General features: G+C 43.3%; 1 protein-coding gene across 1 annotated transcript in view; it reads left to right on the forward strand.

The window, feature by feature from the left end:
- The window catches only part of LOC142588152 (uncharacterized), a 30,102-nt gene extending 22,939 nt beyond the window's left edge, over positions 1-7,163 (forward strand). The window contains exon 8 of the transcript XR_012829676.1: positions 6,920-7,163. The gene's annotated coding sequence lies outside the window, so the exon portion shown is untranslated. The remainder of the gene's footprint in view (positions 1-6,919) is intronic.
- The last annotated feature ends 4,364 nt before the right edge of the window (positions 7,164-11,527 follow it).

An 11,527-nucleotide genomic window follows, 5' to 3' on the forward strand; every position in this document is an offset into this window, starting at 1 on the left:
AATCACCACTGAAACGTAAGAAACAGCTCTGAATGGCTGCCAGTATGCTTATTAGGTGGCTAGGTGCTCCTACTGTGACAGGAGACTGCATGCCTGTATAATCAAGGAACACGTGCTATGTCCTGTGACAGTGGCCCTTTTCCATTCTTGGTATGCTTCACCACAGTAAGTTGCATATGCTTCAGCGCTTAACACAGCTGTATTTGGGCGAATCTGACCAGTGAGGTTCGAATTATCTGACGAAGGCCAATTTTGAGATTGAAATAACAGAAGTTTGGGCTAACAGAAACATATTTCATTAAATAAAAAATCAACAAAACTTTACTTAAAAGGGGTGACTGACTACTTCTATATCATTAATATATATTAAAAATGACAAGAGGCCAAGCATGCTGCTTTGAGGAACACTGGAAGTAACTAGCACTTCATGGGAAGGGCAATCGCTTATGCTGACAAATTGTTTGTGCTTAGTTAAGTATGCAGAGATTCAGCCAATTAAGTATGGCAGAAGATTTGTGATTTCGAGCTTCTCAATTAGTTTTGAGTGTCAAACAAGCTCAAATGCTTTTCTGTCTGCAATACAGGAATATAGCATCAATCTGGCCAGGTTTATCAAGAATGCTAGCAAATGCTTGCATGTATAAACCCGTGATCCAACTTCCAATAAATCGTTGAAAGTACCACTTGTGTGTGGTCTCTTCTCTCGTCTGTCTTGTGTATGGTTTCTGCGCTAAGCACTCAAAAAATGTACCAACAATGTTAAAAGTCCACCCTTGCAATGTAAAGTTGCTTTTTTTTTTTTCAAAAATATTCCACACTTCTCTGAAATGTGAACATATTTGTTATTCAATATTCAATAGGTCAGTTTCGTCAAATATCCATATTTAATTCTATCCAGAAATATCAGAATATGAAAACCCCTACTACACATGGGCCTTGAGTGGAGCAGTATGGCCTTAAATGCGTGTAATCAATGCTACTTACAGGGGACACAAGAGGTGAGTCTGGGGTTTTATGTGCAAAAACCACGACATGATTATGAGACACACAATAGTGGGGGACTCCGGATTAATTTTGACCACCTGGAATTCTTCAATGTGCACTCAATGCATGGTAAACAGGTGTTCTTGCATTTCTTCCCCGTGGAAATGCAGCTGCTGCAGTCGGAATTTGATTCCGCGCCCTTGGGATTAGCAGCACACAATGCCAAAGGCATTATGGCGGGTTTTGAAACTCGAGAGGTGGAAAAGAAACCGCGGAAAGCTTTAGAAGAGATGTTTTTTAGATTGTTTGACACATGTAATGCCAGTCACAACCAGGCTTCTGGTCAACTGATAAGTTTGTAAATGAGAGTGACTGAAAGGTAATAGTATCTGCCGCACCAAGAGGACATCAGGAACATGTTCACATTGTCCAAATGATAATTTTTACAGCCTCAATTGAGAAAACAAATCTGTTGGCTGCCTAAAGGCGAGGCATCCCTACTGCGCGACTAGAAATTACTAAGCAAAGCAAAAAAGTACCTGCTCTATATGTCCACTCAGGAACTGCAGTTCCCTTTGAGAATGGTCACCACATGCACCTGACTTTCTCCCTAAAGATTCTAGTGTGTGTAATGATTGACAGAAAGGAAGATTTGATAACTTCTAATTGCGTGTTCTCCAATTGAATACAAGTCCAAATGGTCAACAACTATTTGATTTACATTTGACATTTTGAACATTCGCACAGCACAAGCCATACTCGAGAAGAACACCATCAGTGCAGATTGTGAAACACCTGACGAGTAGGGAAAAGAAAGCTTCGTTTTCAGGGCTCTGAAATTATTTTGAGTTTTGTGCAAGTGCACCGTCAGTAGCGTACCTTCTGGTGATCATCAAGGGTTCAGCATTTAATATATCTGCTCTTACCAACACTAACAATACGAGACATTCCTCTAACAATTCTTTCCTTCCTCAAATAAACACTAATTGTCGATGTTTACTGCTCTTTTATGGTGATTAAACACTAAATTAAACCACCCCCTATTAAAGCCTGCCGCACAACATTAACATTCAAGAGAGATATGAAGAAATATTTACTATCGACACTACTGGCTACAGACTCATTACTACGAACATATATTATATACAAATTTATTTTACCACTTTCAGTGCTTCTGTACTTGCCTAATGTATCGCTTTTATTCTCTATATCCCATTGTCTTTATTTTTTCCTTCCTTATTTTTAGAAATTTTAAGTTTTTTGTCGCACAATATATATTTCACTTGTACTTTGCATATTGTAAGCATATTTTTGTTTCTAATTATCTCGTACATTAACCCTGTGTTCTTTGATATGTGTCATCCCTATGTTTCCATAACGTGCCAATTACTACATTTTTATTTATTCATACACATCATCTATTTCATTTGCTTGCATTTGTAAGCACCTTCCTTGTATTTGATTACTTGCTTCATTAACTTCGTGTATTCTGATGTGTATCACTGCTATGTTGCCATAATGTATTCATTACTATATTAACTACTAATAGGTCCCACTGACAGTTTTTGTAACTCCGGGACCTCCATCTGTACTAATGATGAATGATGAAATAAAATTTAGGTGTTCTGCATCAATTGTGTGATTATTAGGTATTAAACATCACCATTGCTAGATGTCACAGCGGCACCACTTCCCAGGTTTTTAGCCACCTCTAGTAGAACGAACAAGTGATCTTTTTTCATGAAGTGGATTGGCTTCCCACATGACATCATTAAGAATACGCAAAGCAAGCCTCCTCATTAAGCTTATTTTTAGTAGGATATGAAGGCACAGTAATTGATGGACCTGTAAAAGTAAACACACTAATGTAAGACATGTAGATGTTTCTTGAGTCCAATGGTAGACTTGCCTGAGATAGCAGATTGTCTGCCACTGTTGTCTACACACATACTATTGACTAAGAAAGTTTACGGACCAGAGGATCTCAGAAAACGCTAAATATCCGAGCAGCCTTTAAAAGTAGCCAGTAAAACCGTACATCACAATGTTCGCATATACTAGTAGAGGCTGGAAATGGGAATACCAGGCTTCGTTTTGAGGCTGCGGAGATATTCAGCACTTATATTCTTGTACTGCAGGTGAGTGCAGAGAGTAAGTTACCGCGACTGCACACTGTACAAAACATAAGCGCTCTATGTAAACTTCGTTTTGAGGCCTTCATCACCACAATAACAAAAAAAAGCTGCATCTCTAAGTGACACAGGAACACACTAGGTTCAAGTAAACTGCAAGTAGCCAACACTACTGTCATTGTACGATGTTGTGTCCAATGAGGCAGGACATAGCCAAGGCCACATAGAATAAAAGTGACATTGGAGAGGAAAGGCTTTAGAGGAGGGTAATTTTTAACCACTTGCAGCTCTTTATATAGCATGGTGACATGAAGCTTTTTTGAGTAACCATTCGAGGAGAGATACTGTGTACGTGTAGGTAACACACAACTAAAATAGTTTCAGGGACCCTTTGGGTGATGACGTTAACATTTAGTCTTTTTTTTCTTTATGCACCCACAAGGTTCTGTTACACATGTACAGTTTTTCCGTGAACATTTTTTTTCCTTATCAATTTGTGTTGTACCTGTTTTTTCACCAATAAACTTCCAGTTGTGAATAGGTGCTCGTGTGTGTTCCTTACTTTCCTTGTACGATTTTGTTCTGTTTTCTTTAACTTCAGTCTTTCCTCAGCGGCAATGCTGATGTCATTGTTATTGATTTCTAGTGCTTTAAGCTAATATGGCCAGTCCTACACAATAGAGAAAAAGTGAAATAAAGAAATGCGCAAGATATGCATGCTGGGATGTGAAGTGATTGCTTACGATGGGGCAGGGTGGACACCTTAGGGAATGATGGCTGGAACAATGTTATAATTATTTTCTTTTTCACACTTTCTCATTGGTCTCAGCAGCATTCTGCTTACATTATCATCAGCAGGTCTACCAGTAAATGATAAACAAATTCTGACATTATACCAGCTAATAACTGCCTTGCTCAAGATGGACAACTGAGCTATTTCATGATAGGAGTGTTTGAAAACTTGCATCAATACTGACTGAACGAAATGCTATTTTGCTTCAGCTACCTAGAAAGAACTAGCATTATTGAGGTTGATCTCTTGATATGTCTTATGGTAAATGAATGGAGGTGCATTTGCCCATTTAGAATGAGAATAGTGGAAATTAATGGGACATTGAAAAGACACTTCAATATTCCGACGGTTGTTACAATTATGAAGGGGATGACAGTTCCCGTAGCATTACCGTTCTGCTTACCATTTAAAAGTTACCAGCTTACTGCTGTGGTTTGGACATTAAACTCTACATTCGACCTCACATTGGGTGTTGTTGTTGCACCTGCCTTGAACCCCACCCTTTCCATGCATATGAGGTGTGTTGAAAAAGAAACCGAACTTTTGCTATAACAGCTTTGCTGCTTATGGTACATCTTCAGTGCTGTCCCCTTCAAAGTAGTCCCCTCTACTGGCAATGCACTCTTCCCATCTTTTCTTCCATTTTTTGGAAAGCCTCCTGGAATGCAATTTCTGGAATGGCATGCAGGTCTCTTCTCGCATTGTCCTGGATCTCCTCTAGGATTTGGAAAGGGTCTAGGTCCGGAGAATATGGTGGGTGGGGCACAAAAGGAGTGTGGTGTTTCGCTAAGTAGCTGCAGACAAGGAGCCACATGTGAGCCAGGGCATTGTCATGATGCAACATTCAAGCCTGATTTTCCCACAATTCAGGCCTCCTACTGCACACACAATCTCTCAAACATGTTAGGGTTCCCTGGCAAACTTCTTTGTTTACCATCTAACCATGTGGCACAAATTCCTGATGGGCAATGCCTTTGCAGTCAAAAAACACAACCAACATCACTTTCATTTTTGACCGACTCATGCGTGCTTTTTTTGGACGAACAGAACCTTTGGCCACCCACTGCGACGACTGCACTTTCGTTTCAACATTGTAGGCATAAACCCATGTCTCATCGCCTGTTATGATGTTCTTAAGAAAGTTTTCATCGTCATTGGCAGCGGCAAGCATTTCCTGGCTTATTTCAACACGGGTCTGCTTCTGTGCACCAGACAACAAACGTGGCACAAATTTTGCACTGACACGACGCATCCCAAGTTTGTCACTCAAAATTTCATGACATGATCCTACGCTGATACCCACGTCATCAGCGGCTTTTCAAACAGTCAAACAACGATTTCCACGAATCATAATTCGAACTCTCTCGATGTGGTCATCATCTGTGGATGTGGAAGGTTGTCCAGGCTTGGGATCGTTACCGACCAACATTCTTCCCTCTTCAAAATGCTTGAACCAATCATAGCACTGCGTGCGACTCATATAGTCCTCCCCGTATGCTTGGCTAAGCAACTGAAATGTCTCTGTGAAAGTTTTCCCAAGTTTATAGCAGAACTTCACACACACACACTGTTCTTCCAATTCCTTCATTGTCACTTTGGCACCAATCCGAAGAGCAGCTTGTTCATGTGCTCACTTCAGCGGCTGTAGCTAGCCAAATAACAGCCAGAGCGAAACGCAGCGAATGGCAGTTTGTTGTCTAAACCTGCCGCTACATGCGCTCAGTAGCCGCAGCGCGCTCCCTCTGCTGATTGGCACGCTATTTCAAAAGTTCGGTTTCTTTTTGAACCCACCTTGTATATATTACTGTACACACACACACACACACACAAAAACCTTGAGTCGTAAGTGAGCACTGTGTCTGTCCCCTTTCCTTTTCCAATCAGTTGACACTGTTTTTGTTCTAAATACCTTCTAGGTAGTAGGCCATCAAGAAACTGTCTTGAAAGTGCCCTATATTATCTGTGTTGTAGAGTCCAGTTTGTCAGTCCACCTAAATTTAGCATTGTTTATAAATTCTGCTTAAGTGCTTCAAGATTTTATGTATTCTGTACACTTCTGCAGGTCAACACGACCACATATTTCATGTAAGTAAAAGTTACTATGCAGAAAATGCTTGTTTTATTTGAAGACTAAGCAGTTTAAGTGATAATGCATGTCCTGACTAGGTAAAGTTAATGGAAAGTGACCAAACATATTTTTCATGAAAGAAAGGCTATGTATATGTACTACAGGTAATACAAACCTCTATTTGCATGCCGCTGCTATAGCTCCCATGACCAGTGTGACTTGCTTTCTGTAAGCAGTACAGGCTGTACAGAGCTGTCAAGTCAGCTAGTCTTTAGCCTATCTAGATTGCTTTCCTGGTGCTTTCATGTATACAAACCAGAAGGCCGCCTTCTACAGTATTATGCTGAAGATTATAAACGGTTGCCTGACACTTTGCCTTGCAATGTTCACAGGCATTCGGCTTACCAGGAGGCATCATTTGTGTTGGCAACAGTAGGTGAGAGGTAAATAAAAAGTAAAGTACACATTAATTTAAAAGCCTTCATCTTCACTACATTGTGCAACATGATGCCTTTCCAAAGGAATGTAGCCAGTGCCATCTGCAAGCACATTGCTCACCAGCTGCAGTGGCTTCATATCGACACAGGTGACACGCAAAGACATCATTGTGCTTGAAGTGAGGTGCATGTAAAGCACCACAATCCAATAAAACTGCTCATCTTTTATACATGTACTGCGTTTTCGCCCCCACTTTGAGGATGACATGATGAGCCTGAATGCCATCAGCCATCCCATACAAAAACTGTCCCAACTTTCATTCAAATGACTCAACCTAACTGTGATAGGCTAGCAATTTTCTTGTTTGGTTATGCTGTTCAGTTTGTGCATGTTATAGTGCAGGCATACCACCAATTGAGTTAAGCATTGTGAAAATCAAGTACACTACATTGCCTGCTTAAGCACATGAACATTAAGCAACAAAATCTTTTTCTGCTCATGCAGTGACCTACAGCTGCAAAGGAAGACACAAAGACAGTGCAGACGTGTAGGTAATATCAAGTTTTGATGCAGACATAGTAAGCTGTGGTGAAGAATGAAGTGTAATCTGTGTTTCCACTTCTGCATGAATTTTGTGGAATAAACCATTGCAAAATGAATGTGTGGCATCAGCAACAGATAGCCAGGCACTATCACAAAAAGAAGCAAAATAATGCTGGGGAGTGGTTGTCGAAAGTTGCAGGTTCTGGAGGAGAGAGACAAAAGGACAAGACTGCATCAATCAATTGGACATGACTGAAGGCATGCACGGTATGTCGAGCAAGAAGCGGATAGAAAGAGTATTAAGGAAACGCATGAAGGAGAAGTCTGACAGTGTGTGAAGGCAAGAGCATCACATAAAAAGAAAAATTTGAAGAAAGTAGCAAATGAATAAGGAGATCGGATGCCAAGGAGCAAGCATTTTCTGCTAGAAATGTTATTGCTCTCCTGTTCGCTACATAAGCATTGCGGATTAAACGAAGTCTCACTGTTTCGTGCAATGCGTTTGTCACTGGCTGACCACAAATGAATCGCTGTGTAATGAGCATTAAAAATTTCTTTTCAGCTCCTACTTTGTGATTGATGAGCCGGCTGTGTTTATATAGGTGCGGATCCACCTCCAGAGGGTCATCAGAGAATTGCATTTTTTTTACAGGAGCGTGGACGCCTGCATAAATAAGTGTTTTTTGACTGACTGCACATGTTACCAGGCTTTTTATCAATCTTTTAAATCACCCACACAGGCGTACGTTATGCTCTTCATTTAGTACAGAGGGTTAAACATCGAAAAAATGATGCAGCTCAAATAGGTTGAACGTGTATGCGTTTTCTATCCGCAGTGACGGACAACATGGCTCGAGCGTTGAATACCGTTTGCCTAAAGCCAGCTTCGAAGCCAGCAATGAAGCATGCGCATTGTATTGCGGCAAAGTATACCAAGAGTGAAAGCGGCCACTATGATATACGTGCCCACTTGCCGTCACGTCTCCTGCCGCAGTACAAGCACGGAGACGGCGAACAAGTGTACTGGCAGGCATTCAGAGTATTTCGCATGCGGTTGTAGCGATCTGAGCCCTTGTTTCGTCCACACAGAGCGCCCCGTATATGAGCTAGACATCGTAACAGCCGGGATTATTCAACGATCTACGGCTCAGATTGCATGGCGACGCAAGTACACACATACACATACAGAGTACAAAATTTTTATTCCCACGAATCTCCAAGTGTGTTGTATGCTCAGCTACATTAAGAACTAATGCATCGGCACGGCAGTTAATTCATAAACTGTTTCCGTTCCCGCAATTCCCCTGCAGTGTGTGGTATGCTGACCTTGATCAACGACGCTAATGAACAGTGCATCGGCACGACGTAATGCTTTGCCACTAAAGTCATCCGAGAAGACACCTCACTTCCAAACGTATCCCCTTGCGACTACAAAATTTAATATGCTACCGTCGCAACAAAATAGCAACAAACTCACCTCGGACGCGGCTTTTTCGCCTTGCCGGTCACGCATCCTGTCGATTCTCTGCAGCAAGCTCGGCTAGGGACAAACGGAGCAAACGGTTTTCTTCCCCGTAGTACCTAAATGACGAGAAATTTTGAGCACCTAAAGTCCCCACATTTCTCTCTCGCAACCACTGCTCCTCGCGCGTGCGCAGAAAGAGCGGTGAAATCCAATTTCGATGTGCTCGTGGCGCCGGCTATACACCAGAACACCGTGAATTCAAAGCGCGCCGCCATATTGATGAGCGCTGGTCGCGCCACCTATCGTAAGCGCCGCGAAGTAGCAGGTCTGGGCTGTCACGCCGGGAGATGCGACCCGCCGCAAAAGCGAAACTTGGGCTTTTTAGCTGGGCGGAAGGCGTGTTTCGCGTTTTTTCTAACCTGTCATTTTCGCTGTCTCGATCCAATCAAACTTCAAGACCTCATGCAAGTCCGCAATGGCCACACTGAGTGCTGTGCAGGCTGCAGCAGCGAATACATCGGGCAAGTACGCTATTACGTTTGTACAAACCGCGCGCTATATGCTAGAACACGTGTGAGCTGTAATATCTCCGCATTTTTGGCACGTAACCTGTGAAGGAATATACAGCACTGTGTTGGTGCCATATATATTATTAAAGCACGCAGAAGATTGTCCTCTGCACTTTCAGTTTGGTCTTGTTTGTCATGGTCACTACTGGGTTGGCCGCGTTTGGCAACCAACTGGCGCGGTCGTTTGACTGGGCTTATAGCCTGCCTGATTAGCAGACGCCTGCCCTTCACCACCTGCACATTGAAAACAAAATATATGTTATAGTAAGAAGGGCTGTAGTTCTTTCCCATGCCATCACTGTTGCGAAGATATAAAGTCCTCTTAAAATGAAATAGAAAATACACCAGGCCAATTGCATCGTGCAATTTATCGTACAACATTCAGAACACAAGCCTACAGCACTCGAACAAGCAGCATATATGATGCTAAACCTGCACTCATTGGAAAATGAGGAACTACAGTAGTTATAATGTTAAACTACGTGTGCAGTCAAAGCCCCCATAACAGGGTGAGCATGACAGCTGCAGGTGTTGCACAGTTGTTACACAAACCATGACAGGGCACATAAAATTACCATATCTACTTAAAGCTGCATCATCAGTGACCCCTTTGGTACAAGACAACAGCCGCACCTGCATTCCAAGAAATGAGCCCCACCAACTGCTGCTATCTGGTATCAGACCTGTTTCACTTGTGCGAGGCCATATCGGATTGTTGGCGCTCCCTTAGAAAAAAAAATAAAACAGTAAAAATAAAACTGGCGAGAGCGAGCAAAATTTTGTTACAAAATACAACAATAATTAACCACCTTATTTTCCTCGCTATAAGAACGGAAAAATCTTGCGCTTTGCCCCGCATAACAGCCCGCACGCAGTTTAGAGCTCAGGAGGCTCAAATGAATTCGTTACGAATGACACCAGCAGCTCCAGCTCGTAAGGACAGGCGCGCTGCAAGAACGCCTTCGGCGACGAGCAGTCGTCGTTTACGTTTTTGTGGACGCGTGCTACGTGACGATCAGACTTCGGTTTACTTTCATAGCAATAACGCTCACCAGCAGGGCAACATTCTATTGCCTACAACTTGTCGTTCACGCTTAATGGTCATGCCGTGCACCAGCTGCAAGTATCGCTAACCGCAAACTCAACTGTTCCGCTTAACTGTCGAGGGCTCTGCGTTACTGAAAACACGAAAAGGCTTGCCTTTTTGTAATAGCCAAGGTGAATCGCCGGCACAGGATTCTTCTCTGTAGGCTTGTTGTTCAGAAAGTGCTCGGAGCAGACCTGCGTGTTGCACATATTACGTTCGTAGGGCGCAAAGTTGAACGTGGCACCAAAATATACACGGATCGAATACTCACTCGTGTATTTTCACTGGGTTTGTAGTTCTTCCTATTCACTGCAGCTTTCCACCGGTGGCGCAGCTTGGCATTCTTCGTTGCGGATGGAAATTGGTGCAGGCTGAAAACACCGCACCGGCACGATTCCCTACGTGTGTTGTGCTCTTCGCGAACAGCGCTAAGCAAGCTGCTCCTTTTGCGCTGGTTGTTTTGGCATCCAAACACAACGCAATGATGCCCAGATGACTTCTTGTACTTTCGATCCGCCTGAACGGGCACATTTCCGCACCTTGGAGTCCTAGAGCTAACGCTTGCCATGTCTACCGGTCGCCGGCGAACACACTTTGGCAGCCCAGTACAATATGGCGCCGGTCGACCGGGCAACACGGGTGCGAGAGTATGCGTTCGGTTAGCCTGGGTGCGAGGCTATCGTGTTCTGGTCTATACCGCGCGTCGTAGGCGAAACGTAACAGTATATAATGTTCAGCGGCGTCTTCTTGTTTCATTTGTATTCACCACGAGAACCACACAAGCTACCTTAAGTATTTTTTTAGTCACCAGCGGCTCTGTATAGATATGGGTGTGCACGTGTATATGCGAGTATGTGGGTTCATGAGAGTATATATATATATATATATATATATATATATATATATATATATATATATATATATATATTATAAAGGAGATTTATTGGGGTTCGTAGCGACCGCCGGTTCTACGATGCACCGAGCACAGTCCCCGAGCTCGAGCCTCTGCTGCGCGCTTGATGCTGCCGATGCTGATGAATGCGCGCACGTTCCTCATGTTCCTTACAATGACCCCGCGGAAATAAAGGAGCCATCCTGGCGACTTAGTTTTCTGGAAGGACGGTAGAATTGTGATACGGCTTGAGACGCTGAACGTGAACGACTTCGCGGTTACGACGTCGCATGTCGGACGGCGGCGTTAGCGGCTCAACCAGATAATTAACGGGTGATGTTCTCTCGAGAACGCGGTATGGACCGTCGTACTTCGGGAGGAGTTTTGAAGCGAGCCCAGGCGTGCGGTGTGCCACTAACAACCAGACGAGAGCGCCCGGGAGAAAAGTAGGAGTCGAGTTCTGGGCATCGTGAACGGCTTTTTGGCAGTTCTGGTCGTCCGAGGTGAATCGGCGGGCCAGCTGGCGACATTCCTCTGCTTGTCTGGCGGCTTCCGA

This window comes from Dermacentor variabilis, chromosome 7 (genome assembly GCF_050947875.1).
Source record: "Dermacentor variabilis isolate Ectoservices chromosome 7, ASM5094787v1, whole genome shotgun sequence".
Taxonomy (NCBI): Eukaryota; Metazoa; Arthropoda; class Arachnida; order Ixodida; family Ixodidae; genus Dermacentor; species Dermacentor variabilis.